This window comes from Microtus oregoni, unplaced genomic scaffold (assembly GCF_018167655.1).
Source record: "Microtus oregoni isolate MIOR12 unplaced genomic scaffold, Mior012 000018F_ref0000195, whole genome shotgun sequence".
In the NCBI taxonomy this organism is placed as follows: domain Eukaryota; kingdom Metazoa; phylum Chordata; class Mammalia; order Rodentia; family Cricetidae; genus Microtus; species Microtus oregoni.
The window spans coordinates 35,348,919-35,365,936 of NW_024543077.1; the positions used below are offsets into that span (position 1 = coordinate 35,348,919).

At 36.5% G+C, this 17,018-nt stretch overlaps 1 pseudogene; it reads left to right on the plus strand.

Moving 5' to 3' along the window:
- Positions 1-7,568: 7,568 nt before the first annotated feature.
- On the plus strand, positions 7,569-8,884 carry LOC121458972 (annotated as a pseudogene).
- Positions 8,885-17,018: the final 8,134 nt, after the last annotated feature.

A 17,018-nucleotide genomic window follows, 5' to 3' on the forward strand; every position in this document is an offset into this window, starting at 1 on the left:
ATTTCATGCCAATTGTTCTCCAAGTCCCTCTTTTCAAGCTCAGTGATCTCAGGTGTAAGAGGCCCCTTTCTAAGAGCAAATGTTGACTTTGATTCATTTTTGCTTTTGTCCTGCCTTTAAAAGCCGCAAAAAATAAGTTATAGGATACTTATTGTTAAGAAATATAAACAGTTGAAGTGAGAAACTATACTTTAAAAAATCCCAAATCAATAAAACAAAATCAACAAAAAGGAAAAGATTCTAGTACACTATTTTGCTTTACATTTTCTACATTCTTACCCATTCTTAATACTTACAGTGTTGGATACTATCTGCTACATGTGTCATTTGTGACCATGACATGCTCAAAAGATGAAGGGATTTCGAAGCACAAGAAGGCAAACTGAAATGACTTAACGTCATTTTCCATTGACCGAAGGTTAAACTATATTTGCCTCACAACCACCACAAATAAACTGAAAAGTGTAAAATGCAGGGGTCACACATTCAGATGTACTAACAAGAAACTGAATGCTTGATTTTATATGGGCTTTTGTTACTGTCTATTATTCTGACATTAAGGTTTGAAACTTGAGTTTCTTGTCTTTTTATTGTTAAGGAACTAGAAGCTTCTTGGAAAAACCCAAACATTCTTAATTAGTACAACCAGCATATTTGAGGTGTGTAAACTATTGTACAGCAACAACTGATGTTACTTTTAATCTAATAACTTTATAATGTTTAAAAGATAAAAAAGTTAATACAATGAAAAAAACCAACCTGCAAATAATATTTTTTCTTCTCATTCATTACTGTCAATATATTCTCATTGTTTTAACAATGATCAAAAATAATCACATTCTACGTATAATAATAACATTTTGTGAGATGAAATGATGTGCTTTTGTGAACAACTTTTTCCAGTATAATCCCAATCAATGCACATTTGTGAGCATGAAGGAAGTAGTAACACTCTAATTTTCCTTTAATGAGACAATTGGTCCTATGAATTCCTCCACAGGAAATGATTTTACTCAAGTCTCTTTATCGTGTTCTTACCATTTTTAGAATTATTTTATGTCTAACTTTATAAAGAACTTTAATTGAATTTATTTTATTTTCAGAGTTTGTCTTCATTAAGGTTGCTAGTGCTGTGAAGAGACACCATGATTACGACAGTTCTTATAAGGAAAATATTTAATTGAGGCTGTGGCTTATCGTTTCAGAGGTTCACTCCATTATCGTCATGGCAGGGATCATGGCAGCAAGGAGGCAGAGATGATGCTGGAGTAGTAGCTGAGAATCCTACATCTTGCAGGTAATAAGAATTAAACTGAGACAGTGAGCAGGATCCTGGGCATAGGAGACTTCAAAGTCCATAGACACAGTGACACATTTCCTCCAGTAAGTCCATATCCACTCCAACAAGGCCATACTTCCTAACAGTGTCACTGCCTATGAGACTATGGGGGCCAATTACATTCAGACCAGCAGAGTATATAACCTTGGAATACATTTCATATGGCAATAAAAGTCTTAATCTAGCATACTCTAATAAAACATCCAGGAAGTTAAGTAACCTGGCTTTTCATCCTTTTACTTAAAGAAAACTCAAGTTCTACATGAAAATAATTTCTTAGAATCATCCTTGAATTTTTCTAACATGAGAATGATTGTTGATCTTTATCATTTCCCTGCAATGCCTTCATCACATGAGATCCACATAACTATCTCTTGCCTCTCTTAGAAAGATTTTTTTTTTTGTTCAACAGCTCCTTCCTGAGTATGTTTTATGTAAAAAAAAAAAATGCATGTCATCCAGAGGATACAGGGCAATGAACACATTTATACATTCATTTATGACAGATCTTTCTAAAAGTCATGAAATGTGTTTAGAAATACAAATTAATAAAAGTTCCCTGGGAAGAAAAACTTAAGTAATGATTAAAAATAAATTTAAAACTCTCTGGAAGATATAAAATTTCACTACTTTCCTTCTTTCTTTTCCTTTATTCCTTCATTTCTTTCTTTTTCTTTCTTCCTTTCTTTCTTCCTTCTTTCTTTCTTTATTTAATTCTTTGGAATTACTTAGGCAACATAAAGGAGAAGGAAAACTATTCCAGACAAAAGGAACACCATTTGTAGATTCTCGGCTGTTATCATCATTAACAAAGCAAGAGAAGAATCACAATAAAGATTTCACAGCCTGAGGAAAATATTTTGAGACTTTTCCCTTGGTCACAATGCCTTAGAAGCTTTGAGGCAGAGGAATGAAATAACTATATTTGTTTTGAAAATGATTGATTCTTATATAATGAAAATAATAGGCCCAAGAAGATGTAGAGATTCAACCGGTATTTCTAAAAGTTAGAGAGAAAAAATAGCGTCAGATGTTAGAGCATAGCAAGAGAGTGAACATGTGACTTTGAAAGTCATGCTGCAGATAAATTAAAGAAACAAGAGGTGCTAAATTGAGCATAAGAAGACTTTAATGCTGAATGAAGTCACAGCTCTGGATCACAATCCTAAATGTCTATTACGTCTAAATTTCACTTCTGTGGCATAAGGAAATTATATTATATATGCATTTAAAAGATACATACATTTTTTGTACATACACACACATGCACAGATACTTTATTTTTCTAATTCTGGGATTTAAACTCAGGCTCTGCATGCCAGACAAAGCAATTTTACAATACAACATGTTAGGTTTGGTTATAATCTAACATAGATATCTGTTTTAATTTAATGTCATACGATATTGTTTTATCAATAGTGAAGTAAATGAATTGATCTGTGTATATAGCAAAGAAGTCAGTAAGTGAACTACTGAATATGCATCCAATGACCCTACACAGGATGTGTGAAATAGCACATCTACCTCATCTAATCCCAGATGCTGATGATGTAGAGACATCTACAATATTACTGCTTGTCAGGTAAGAAGGAAAAGATATAAGAACATTCATTTCCATATTTATTACAAAGTAATAACTTAGGGGTAGTTACATCTCCTATGAGAGCCTCTAGAGAGCTATTGAACTTTCAAAATTAGCTGCCTGCTATAATAAATATCCAATTTCAATGTAAATGACTCCTTCACAGTCTATCATTTTGCAAATTTAGAGAGTCCTAAAGTCTTGGAACAAGAAATGTGTTAACAGCCCCTATAAAGGTATCAGCACCTACTGAAGAGGTGGTCCATTCACATGACCCAGGCTCCAGTGCCTCATAGGGAGCTGAAAAGATTGAGAACACTCACTGCAAAAATGCGAAAATGCTGAAATTTAACTTTGACCTTAGGATTTAACAGCTTGAGATAATGAAACATAGAGTACTGGGCTGTCGTTCAATCAGTGAAGCGTTCTCCATGTATGCATGATTAACTGAGTTTGGATCCTCAACATCCATGTAAAAGATGAGCATAACTGGACTCTCCTGTGACATCAGCACTAGGTGGGTAGAGACACATGCTTAGACCTCACTGTCCACCCTTCCCAGGAAAACAGATAAGCTCCAGGTTCAAAGAGACTCCTATCTCAAACAACAAAGACACTAATGATAGAGGAAGCTATTTGATGTCCACCTCTGATCTCCACAAGCATGTGCACACATGGATGTGTGCGCTCGCATTCACGGGTACACACATTTGAACACGAATGCTCACACACAAAAAAAAAATGCCAAAAATAATATTTAGCTCAGGAACAAGACAGTAATATTAAAAGGCAGAAGAAGAATGAGAAACTCATAGCTAAAATAATTCTCAAAGATAGTTCTTTCTTTTTTAACTATGAATCTATACATTTCAGCAATTTATATTTAATGCCAGCCTAGTCTATAGTATTAATTTTATAAAATTAGGTACATTAAAATGCAGACTATTAAATTGTTTCAGTGTTCAGTCACAGCTGCTTAAAGTCAGTGGGAGTGATGTATGAATAAATAGCTTTTAAAAGAAAATATATTTATATTTTATCGTATGTTCACACATTTAAAAAAATATCTACCCTTAAGGAAAACTTTATACAGAGACAGAATATGCTGTGCAAATTTCTAGGAAACGTAACTGACTGGATTCATAGAAACAAACACACTGTCAAATACGAGTAAGTATGACCTACAATAGTCAGTTTTTATAATTGAGCTCAAAAAGAAGAATGTGATATTCATAATGGAGAGATGACTCAAAAACCAGAGTAGTGAGTACCCTCCCTTGTCTAGTCCTAATAAGATATGTGAGGTAAAGCAAGCATTAGAGAACTTATAGTCTATTGTAGCAAAGAAAAATTGCTTCCTCTGCCTGTGTGAGGAAAGAAGCAGTCAGTGAAAGTAGCATTGGATTGACCAGTGGGTGGACAAATCATGAACACAGAGAAACATCTCGACTGCCTTGTGCAGAATTATGACCCACACGTACAGAGCATGTGTGTCACACTTATTTTGTGTGATAAAGGAGAAATTATCTCTCACTGTCCTTCTTGCTTTCACTATTTCATTAATATAACTATGTATGTGTATTATACATAAATTCATAAATGAAGCAACACTAACAAATCAGTAAATATAGGACTTAGATATTACACATGAAACTCTTACAGTTATGGAAGTTTATGCAGGAATGTGTGCCTTAGAAAGATAATAAGGACTGGAGAGGGGGTTCAGCAGTTAAGCGCAATAGTTGTTCTTGAAGTGATCCTGGGTTCAGTCTCCAGGACTTACATGGTGGCTCACTACCATCCATTACTCTAGTTCAAAGGGATCTGATGCTTTCCCCTGACATCCAGGGTGGCTAGGCAAGCATATCATAAACATGCATATATTCAGCTAAAATACTTATACACATAAAGTGGAATAAATAAAATTTTAAAATGTGGAATATTATAATAAAATTGATGTATTTGTAATGTTAACATTTATTGGGATTATGAGTGTATTATACTATCATAAAATAGATAGAAACTGTAAGATATTTAACACTGACCATTAGTTAAAATAAAGAAACAAAGTATGTTAAAGATTTATTTTTAAGATTAACATGGTCATTTACCTTGCTCAGAAGTTAAATCCTGCATACATACCTCTGCTGTCCTCACAATTCTTAGCTTATAATAGTCACTCATATTTCACCTTCATTAATTGATTTTTCTTTACCATAGTTGAGTAATAAAAAGATAAGAATTATTCAACTATGACACATAATCCATGAAAACAATTTAACTTCATGATTTGAAAATACATATACACTAGTAGTGGTGAAAATATATGTAGGCAGCAATGAAGTAATATCTATACAGCAGTGAGTTATAGATATTTTTCTAGTCAACAAGAAAAAACAATTCAATTAGAGATATGGCTCAATAGTCAAGAATGATTGATTCTTTTCCAGAAGGTCTCCTTTTCAGTACCTATATAAGGGGTCTCACAACCACCTCTAACTCCAGCTCAAGGGGATCTGATAGCCTTTTCTGGCCACTGAATGCATTATAAACATGTGGTATATATACACATAGGCATGTATGGATACACAAAGAAAAAATAAAACTATCGGTTAATGTAATTTTCATACTTTATATGTTATTTATTGCTTTCAAAGCAAATAAATTAAGAAATTCCAGTGAACAAAAGGAGCTCAATGCTAACTTTATCTGGGAATCCTTAGGCTGCCTAGGTCAGGTTTCTATTGCACATGACATCATTCGTAAGCCACCTACCCAAAAGCAATATGCGATTGAAATAGAGTAGAAACGTGAGTAATGAGCCTGATGCCTTTGTGAAAAAGTAGCCATGTCAAGCAAACTTCATTACTTTCTCTATTGAATGACATAATTCACAGTCGAAGCAAATATAGTAGAAGCAATAGATTTGCTTTTTATAGAGTGGTTATAACGACTCCGAATTTTGATTTGGAAAAATGGATTTCATTGTCTTACACGAGCAAGCATTTCTTACTGAGAGTGGGATCACCAATTAAATCTGTTGATACAGTGGATCAGGTCTACAAATTAGCAATCAAACTGACTCATAAATTTCTTCTGTTGTGAACCGCCAGCAAATAATGAGAGACGGAGCTCAGCTTCTGCAGAAGAAATCAATCAAGTCAAGTGGATGCATGCCAGATAAAGGAGGAAAATTAAGCTAGCTCTTTGCAGACTAGAACCTTTCTTCACTGATTCCATCTATCCTGTAATTTGGGGAAAGGGTGGTTCTTTTTCTACAAGAATATGTTTGAAGATCCCACGAAGTTACCAGAAACTTAGCAGTACAAACAGCAGTAACGAATTCCTCTTCTGTCTGTACTAACTGTAGATACGGTGCAGACGTACCTTGGGCAGTGTGAGAAATAATTAGCACAACTTTCAGTTTCCTAATTTCACATTTCTGCATATGGATTTGTTCATGCAGACCTCAGCACCTTCAGTTTATGTCTCCAGTTTCTTTAGGTAGAACACTTTTTCTTGTTTACTGAAAGGAGGCTATTAACAAGTTATCTTTAGCAAATCCAAATTAACAGTAGCATTCCAAGACTGCTATTGAATAAAATAACACAAGGATTGCAATATTAGGACAATTGATCTAATAACCAAATTGATAACTAAGTGATGTAGCACAGAATAGAATGATATATAGTAAGGCACAGCAGACAAAGGAAATACCTTCTCAATGAGAAGAAATGGATGTGATAGATTTTATCACACTTCTCATAATAGCATCCAATATCATTCTTATGAGCTTTTTTTTCTGGAATATATTAAGTAATAATTTTGGAACCTGACTGACTCCATGTTATTGAAACCATGAAAAGTACATTTTCAGAAGGATTTCAAAGTGAGGCATTATTTCCTTCTAAAGTACATTCGGAGAGCTATTTGTTACCACTAAGGTTTGTGTGCCATTACTGAACCCTTGTTACTATATCCTTATTGCTGTTTACTATGCCAGTATCCCTTGAGGTTCATATGTGATGTAGCTGTGTGGGAGTGTTTGTGGTTTCTCTTCTTTGGAAATCTGCATGACACCTTCCATTACCTTGAAAGATATCTCTCAAAGAGAAGGATTTCAGGTTAATTCCAGCTCAGGGACCATTAGGGCCTGTGTTCTGAAGTGCATTGTATCTTCAAGGATAGAGACTAACCTTCCACCTCTGGGGGAAAATCACAGGCAATAGCAATAGCTTGTAATGTTTGGGAATCTACTGGACATCCTTGACAAACAAAATGACTTCTCCTGACGGTTGTTGGGGTTTTTGTTAGATGGCCTGTGGCTTGTAGAGGACACATTGTAAGTCCAGAAGGGGGTCAGTTCCTGCAGCAGCCGCCACCAACAGTTCTCAGTCAGCAGCTAGGCACCACCTCAGACTGCATCTGTGGCCGCTGGACCACAAGGTTGACCAGTTGGTTCAGCAGCACAGAGTCTCCACGGGGCTTGCCAGTAGAGTCCACGTACTGCTCTAAGGAAACCATGTTTAGAGTTCCTGGGTAGCTTGCCTTGTGAGGAACTGGCAATAATTTAATTCCATCTCTGGGGTTTTGTTTTTGTTTTTCATTTGTTTGTTTGTTGTTGTTGTTTTTGGCACATGGAGAACCATGAACAACTTTAATAAGGAAGAGTTTAACTGCCATATCTTTAATGAAGGCTTTACTGCCAAGGACATTCTGAACCAAAAATTTAATAAAGTATTTTCCTCTGAAGATAATAATGCTTTTTATGTCATGGACCTTGGAGACATTCAGAAGAAACATCGAAGATGGTTAAAAGCTCTTTCCCATGTCACGCCCTATGCAGTCAAAAGCAATGGAAGCAGAGTCATAGTGAACACCCTAGCTGCCATTGGGACCGGTTCTGACTGTGCAAACAACCTTGATTCGTGAGGGGCTCAGGGTGCCTCTACAGAGGATTATCTCTGCAAATCCATGTAGCAAGTGTCTCTGATGACTTTCGACAGTGAGGTTGAGTTGATGATAGCTGCTAGAACACATCCAAAGGAAAACTTAGTTTTGTGGATTGCCACTGATGGTTCCAGAGCAGTTTGTTACCTCAGTTTTAAGTTTGGTGCCACACTCAAAACCAGCAGACTTCTCCTGGAACCAGATAGGAACTAAATATTGATGTGATTGCAGTCAGCTTCCATGTGGAGGCATATGTACTGATCCTGAGACCTTTGTACAGGCCCTGTCCAAATGCCTGCTGTGTTTTTGACATGGGAACAGAATTTGGTTTCTGCATGTGTCTGCTTGATATTGATGGCGGCTTTCCTGGATCTGAGGACAGGAAGCTTAAATCAGATCACAAGTGTGATCAACCCAGCTCTGGACAAGTATTTCCCACCAGACTCTGGGGTGAGAGTCACAGCTGAGCCAGGCAGATACTATGTCATCTTTCACACTGGCAGTCAATATCATTTCCAAAGAAAATCATATGGTAAGATCAGACCAGCTCTGACGATGATGTTGAGTCAAATGAGCAAACTTTCATGTGTTATGTGAATGATGGAGTATTTCTTTTCAATCATGCATATGTGAAGTCCTTGCTTCCTAAGAGACTTAAACCACATGAGAAGTATTACTCACCCAGCATTTGGGGACCAAGATGTGATGGCCTTGATCGGATTGTCTAGTGCTGTAACCTGCCTCGAATGCATGTGGGTGATTAGATGCTCTGGGAAAACATGGGTGCATACACCATTGCTGCTGCATCTACTCTCAATGGATTCTACAGGCCTTCTGTCCACTGTGCAATGTCACGGCCAGTATAGCAACTCAGGAAGCAGATCCAGAGCCATGGCTTCCCACCAGAAGTAGAGGAGCAGGATGATGCCACTCTGCCCATGTCTTGTTCCCAAAAGAGCTGGATGGACCATTGTCACCCAGCAGCCTGTGCTTCCACTAGTATCAATGTGTAGATGCCAATCTTGTAGCTCTTACCTGCAAGTTTAGCTTGAATTAAAGGATTTAGGGGACCATTTAACTTAATTACTGCTAGTTTTGGAATGTCTTTGTAAGGGTAGGGGTTGGCACAGATGCATTATGGAAGGTTAGGAGTTAGGTCACATGTACCTGTGCTGTTATGGAAACTTTGAATATTTATTTTATGTAGGTTTTTATTTACTTTTCAGACATTATACCAAAATGTGCTCTCAGTTGCTGAAAAAGCGTATATAGCTGGTACATTTGGCAGAATGGACCAGATGCTAATGTCGTGACCCATTTTGAAAATAAATTATCTTGAAATAAAAAAAAGTTAAGAGTGGAAAATTTCATTAATATATATATACATATATATGTATATATATGTATATATATATACAACACACATATATATACACTAACGTAAAAGTATTGTGGGTATTTACATAATTAATAGTATGATTTTTTTATGACTTTGTCAGACATCCCTACTCTTATGGTACTGGAAACCTAGCCAAATACTTAGGATTAATGAAGTCATGTATCTTGGATAAGAACATAAAAGAATCAATTTACCAAATCAGCATAATCCCTAACAATATTGAAAATATCTGTCCTTATACCCACAGACAAGTTTAATCCTCATTTGTATTTAAGAATATTTCCCTTTGTAGAAGAAAGGAGAAAACCAATCAAAATGCAGAGTTGTGGATCCCAGTACCAACAGATGCTAACATGGACCAGAGAGAGTTTGCAAAGCTTCATGCCTATACAAGGAACTATAAACAATCAAAAAATGTTGAAACTGGGAAAAATTGTCTTCCCCAGGGTTATCCAAAACCAAATGGTCAGCCTTGAAAACGTATATATACAAGTACCATTATATAAAATGAAAAAGTTGTAATTATGTATTTAGAGAATATATATACATACAAACAAATATACACACCCAAAATTAATTTTTAAAAAGAGACCATAAATTTGAAAGAGAGAAGGAGTATATGGGAAGCTTTGTGAGGAGGTGAAGGAAGAGGGAAATGATGTATTTAAATTCTCAAAGATAAAGAGAATCAGTTTTATAGACGTGTAGAAAGAGTAGGATTGTGAAACCCACAAGCATGAGTTCCTTCTTGACTGTGCTTACAGTACCAAGCAGGCACTTTCTCTGTGCAGTGGACCTCTTCCTTAACATAACACCAATATGATAACAGTCCTAGACACAGGCTTCTTTGCTTGTTTCCCTTACAGACAAATTCTAAATTCTCAATTTCAATAGATTAAAACCCAAATAAAATAAGTCTGTGAAAACTTCTCTGTTACAAGGTGCTCACTTCTCAACTGGGCCCATCACATGGAATAATAAGAGTCAGCCAACTCTGAGTCAAAAAAAAAAAAAAATAAAGAGAGAGAGAGATTCAGAAGAAGATAACTACAGTCCCTCCACCCTTGTAATTTAGAGAGAGAGAGAAGGGAACAAGCCAGTTCCATGAAATGCTGATTGTTGGAAGTGTTTCCTTTGAGGTTTACATTAAAAAATAAAAGCATATGAATTGAAAAAAAAAGTTAAACTTTCTTTTCTCTACAGTGTCTTATAAAACAAATCCTAAGGAAGCCTTTCTCTGTCTCTTGCCCTTTTATGTACTGAACACATGCACCCACCCACAGCACTTCAGAATTATTAAATGAGTATTGCAGACAATATCAAATCAGTATTTTAAACACTGCTCTATATTTGACAGTAATCAATAACACAAAAGTCAGATTACATCAGAACAAAAACTCATAAAGTAGTTAAGAATAAAGAATATTAAAATGTTGAAATAATTGTACTGAAACTATAAAACATTCTTTAATAAAATTAAAAAGAATATTTAAGAATGGATATGCACCCCATGTCTGTGTTCATGAATGTGAAGGATAAAAATAACCTAACATGCAAAGTATATCTAAACTTCATCCACAATCAGTACTTTGGTGAGCACTTAGCAACTCTTTGTTAAGTTAGTTAAAACCTGGCCCAATGGAATAAACACAAATACACAAGATTTGTTCTAAGAACATCCACTTTTTTAAATTTCACAAATCCCTTCATAGAACTGTCATTTTTCTGTCAAGTTAATATAAGAACTTGAAATACAGAGAGTGCCACTGGGGCTATCAACTCTGGTTCTAGGCAGGAGACTATGACTGGTAGTCATTCAGAAGTACTGAAGACTGCTTCGTGGTTAGCACTGTGGCAGTTCACCACAAATGTGCTACACAGGAGGCTGCTGGAATTTATAGAAGGTAAATGAAAACCTCATTACTGCCTCTGCCCCAGCTACAATATTGCCATGCAAAAATATAAGAGCTGGACCAACAAGATGAGGTGGCCTAAAGAGTAAAGGTATTATCCACCAACCTTGATGACATGGGTTTCTGTCTTCCAGGTCCTGCAACCGTTCAGTCTAGGAGAAACACACAGAGGTCTACATTAATTATAAACTGGTTGGCCTATATTAGCTCAGGATTCTTATTAACTCTTATAACTTATATTAACCCATAATTCTTGTCTGTGTTAGCCACATGGCTTGGTACCTTTCATCAGCAAGGCATTCTCATCTTGCTTCCTCTCTGTCTGGGTGACGACTGTAGACTCAGCCTTTCCTCTTCCCAGAATTCTCCTGCTCTGGTTGTCCTCCCTATACTGCCTGCCTGGCTACTGGCCAATTAGTGTGTTATAAAAACAATAAAACTATCCGGGCGGTGGTGGCACACGCCTTTAATCCCAGCACTCGGAAGGCAGAGGCCGGTGGATCTCTGTGAGTTCGAGGCCAGCCTGGTCTACAAGAGCTAGTTCCAGGACAGGAACCAAAAGCTACAGAGAAACCCTGTCTTGAAAAATCAAAAAAAAAAAAGAAAAAAAAACAATAAAACTGACAAATCTTTACAGAGTACAAGACCATTGTCCCACAGCACAATGCCATGGCTGCATTTATTCCCCAGAACACACTGGGTGGGAGAAGAAATAAATCCCCTAGTAATCCCTAGTCCTCTGATCTCTATATAAGAACCATGGCATATTAGTATATACATATATATAAACAAATATATACATGGGCCATCATTCAATGACATATAAATAACCAAACAAAAAATACAAAATCTGTTTTAGGACTAGAAAAAAAAAGGTGCTTTGTCATGAAAAAAAAAATTATCAAATTACAAGATTACTGGTACCTATTAAATGAACTTATTCAGTTAATTTAAAACTCAAACATGACCATAAAAAGCACATAGATCACAGGTTCAATACTAGCCTATACTACTTAGTAAGACCCTACCTAACCATAAATAAATAAGTGGAAAAAATCTAAATATCTGTTTTTCAGAATTTGAGTGTTCCTTTCCTCTACTAAAAGCCAAGTTACCCTTTCCTCTAATTCAATAACGAATATCTCTCTTGAATATTTTAAAATACAGTATTCTCCCACAATGTACAGAATATTTAATAAGCAGTATTCACATATTTCAATGTTTCATTCTCCAAATAAGTCTGGTATTTATAATTTTAATATAAAACTTGATAAGTCTTTACTTTTAAATGAACTGTAATGTTTCTCTGTAGTACCCTGATGTGAACCAAAATTCAATACAGGTGGTGGTGGTGTACTCTTTTAATTCCAGCACTTGGAAGGCAGAGGTATGAAGACTTTTGTGGGTTTGAGGCCAGCCTGGTCTACAAAGTAAGTTCCAGGACAGCCAGGACTACGTAGAGAAACCCATCTCAATCCTACACAAAAAAAAAACAACAACAAAAACCAAACTTTAGGGCTGGAGAGATGGCTCAGTGGTTAAGAGCATTGCCTGCTCTTCCAAAGGTCCTGAGTTCAATTCCCAGCAACCACTTGGTGGCTCACAACCATCTAAAAATGTCATCTGATGCCCTCTTCTGGCCTGCAGGCAAACACACAGAATATTGTATACAAAATAAATAAAATATTAAAAAAACAAAAAACAAAAACCAAACTTCAAACCTGTTGAGAAATCCTGCCCATTGAGCCCGTGATTTTCTTGTGTGTATCAGAATGGAGCTCTTTCCAAAGCTAACAGATCAGAACTACTGACTTAGGTGACTCCATTAGGATTACTGAAGTCATTGCAGGACTAAAAAGGGACCTTGAGAAGTCATTAACGTGTCCACTATCAGCATCTAATTTAACTGTCCCTGACAAATGTGTGCATCTATTCTACTTTCAAAACCATGCCATAAAGGAAGTTCACATAAATTAATCACAAACATAACGTTAGGAAGTGGAGCACTCAAGACGGTACTCTTGATTTAACCAATCAAATCATTACCGATCCCACCAGCACCACTCTGGTTCCAACTTCTTCTTCCATGTAAAAACAGTAGTATCTTAAAGACTCAAAGGTATCATCTGCTTGGAAGGACATAAGAGTGTCTCCTCCAAGTTTTCCTCTAACCAGACCCACCAGGACCCCAGGCCAGCACGGTGGTAGAAAAAGCAAGTGAGTAGTCAATACACAAAAGCCCTAATGTCCAATGGTACCTTAAGATAGAAATCGATAAAGGCTCCAGCCCGTGGATGTATCCAGATGCATTCTGCTGCCTGAGAACAAACACTGATGAAGATTTTCCCCACTGTAAGTTTATAATGGTCTTTCCCCGTGGCCTTCTCCTGCTGCATGAGAACAAACACTGATGAAGATTTTCCCCACTGTAAGTTTATAATGGTCTTTCCCCGTGGCCTTCTCCTGATGCACACATCACTCATTAGATTATGAAAACCATTAATGTCAAGGAGCAGAACAAAATGAATTCACTGAGGGGCTGCTATTAGCATATCAAGCAGCTATTCCTCACTAAATATTCTTGACAGCTCTCATTACAGCTGATGGATGAGCTTTCGATGAAGTAGGGGTTTTCAGGAAAATAAAATCCTTAAGCGCGGTATCACGCGTGGCTGAGGAAATGGCTATCATCGTTCAGCAGTTTGTATTTGTTTTTAATGAGAAAATGTAATAAAACTCACAGGCAAGTTAAATGCCAGAGTCACGATTCTGTTGGAACCTGCAAGTATAATTTATGATCTAAATAGCCTAAGAGTTTTTAGTTAAGATATGTTGAACCTGGCTTTCGAAAAAAAAAAAATTCTACAAATATAAAAAGACACCATGAACTAAGGAAAGCATCTAGAAGTTTTGGATTATATCAGTTTAAGGGGAACACCAGCTAATCAGGGAAAATAAAAGGTACAGATATAGTGTAAGATGTATATCCTAAATATTAAGACATACCAAAGGGAGAGGAAATAGTAATAATTATCAAAGTGTTCAAAGAATATGAGCATGTCAATGAAAGTTTAATATCTTCAAAATCACGTTCCAAAACCTAGAGAAAAAATGGAATCTAGTCTGCAGAGTTGTTTTGGTGGTCTTTACACACCAGGCCTCCTTAGCCTTATCCCCCCAGGGAAAGGTGAGTGTGCTCTCCACCCATTCTGCAGCCCCACAATGCAGACAATCAGACACGATAGGGAGTCAAGTCAAAGCAAGAACTCAGTTTATGATTGTGAGCAACAGCTTATAGAGGATAAGTGACATTGTGTGGTGTGCGGGTACCTCCAGCCAATGAGGGACAACCAAGCCCTCCCTCTGGCTGGAAGGGCATCTACCTAAATTTTGCTGTCTCATCCCCCCTCAGTAGCTTTAAGACTATACTTCATACTCTAGCCAGGCTTTTCTCTGTCCTACAGGCTGCAAGGTACAGGCCCTGACATAATTTTGGCCCAACATTTACAGTATATATTTTTAAATTGAATTAATATCACCATTTGAAAAGCAAAGGAAGGTTAGGGAGATGTTGGTGAGTAAACTATTGTGCACACATTAGGCCCTACGTTCAGATGATGAGAAGCCAGGAAAAAGACTAATACTACTATTAAAATTAATTTCATCTGTTGTATTAAGCTTCTCATCTCTATACATAAAAATAAAAACATAATTTGCTTGTTTTCATTGGAAAATTGTCAGGAGTAAACCATTTAGTATCCAATACTTTATGAATTATTTAAATTTTTATTACATTCTTCATTTCTACCCACATCACTCAGAAATTTAGTGATTTCAACTTTTTCATTATAAAATCATACCACAGAATGCTGTATTATATAATAAAAGTAACTTCTATTACCTATTATCTGAACCTCTAAAATTAACTTTATTTGTATAACCAACATAAAATTAATTATTTTGATGTTTGGGTCAAACGTGATGATGATCTTCATTCAAGGGTGTCATCTTTTTATCCCCAACTAAAGCCATACTTATATGTAACTTTTAACCACTAACATATTATGAGTAGGATAAATAACAGTTATAATTACAATAAGATATTACAGTTATGAAGAAATATTTTTAAAAAATTTATTCTTTTTAAATACAATACATCTAGACCACAGCCTCCCCTCCCTCACAACCTCCTACCCATCTGCCCTCTCCCCCAGATAATGCTCCTCTTTTTCCTTTTAGAAACAAGCAGGCCTCTCAGGGGTATCAATCCAATGCCATAAGAGTAGGCATAAGCCCTCTTATCAAGATTGGATGAGGCGACCCAGGAGAAAAAGGGTCTTAAGAGCAGACAACAAAGTTAAAGTCACAGAATGTGTGGCTAGGTTGGACACAAACTTCTTATATTCAGCCACCTACAAAATGAAGAGCCAAAGTCAGGAATGCTGCCATCCTCAAATTGTAGAATTCTTCTGATTCTGTTTTTCTTTGTTCTAGCTGTGATAACGCTTTTATAGTTTTGAAGAGTTTTTTGTGTACTCACCCTCCTTAGCTGCTGTTGTCTCAATTTCTCTTCTACGTACATCACCACAACAATCATTAACTTTTAGTTGTTCTATATATATTGTTTATCATCTAGTTTCAATAGGCAACCAGAATCTGTATCTCCCCCAAGAGTTTTTTTTTTTTTTTTCAATTCTGCATTTCCAAAAGCAGGCTGCATTATCAGTCTTGTCTAGCTGAGCTGGGCTAACTGGAGTTCTGGACTGCTATTCCCCACCTGGTTAGCTTGACTTCTTGACCAAGGAAATCATCTAATAAGACCATTGATCTGAAACAATTATGCTTCCGTTTGATGTCTGTAGAGCTGCCTTTTATTCTGGGTGTGATTTTCTTCTCAGTTTCTTTTTTGCTGAAACTTTCCTTCAAAATGAAATCCTTCATTATTCATTCTTCAAGTGAAAAATGAATGACATGCGAAGACAGTAGAAGAGTTAAAAACACAATTGAGGTGCTCTCCCTGCTCTCAGAGACAGGAAATGTGTGCATAAGTTACCAAAATGCAAAACACAAACCATTAAGGGCCCTGAGAGAAATCCAGAAGTTGATCTGGAGAGGAGTCAGCTCAAGCAGTGGGAAGCTGGCTCACAGCAGGGGGTTAAAGCAGGTGTTCTGCTGGATTCAAGGCTCTGCTCTTATTGAGCTTAGAACACCACAACCCTCCTTTTTAGCTTCATTCTTCAAAGCTCTAAAGCAGGAACACTACTACTGTGTCTGGGTGAAGTGACTGAATGAATGAAAGAAGATAATGCGTGAAATTAACATAGTTCACATCTTTTTTAATTATTGACATTTATCTATCCATTTTACATACCAACTACAGTTTCTCCTCCCTCCTCTCCTCCTGATCCCTGCCCCCTTATAGCAATAAGAGGTTAGGAACACACACACACACACACACACACACACACGTATGCCTAATATTAAATGCATAGATTTCAAAGTTCTTTACTGTCCTTACATTGAATGTCTCTTATGCAAATATCTTTTTTCAAGTAAAAATTGTTATTCTGTGTTTCTAACTTAGGAAGAACAGAGATGATCTGTGACATGTGAATAGGATATCTCTGCCTCAATCTAAGCCTCATTTTTTCCAGCTCAAGCAACTGAGAGTTATTAAGATCTTTCCCACCCGCTCACATTCTGGATCCTCTCAGTTAAGGTGTAATTTCCTAGATCACCAAAAATACTCAACCAGACCACACCGTAACTTTTGAGATAAGAAAATACTTTTACTTTGTTTGCTCAAATCTTCTATGGCCAAGTTTTTCCACTGAT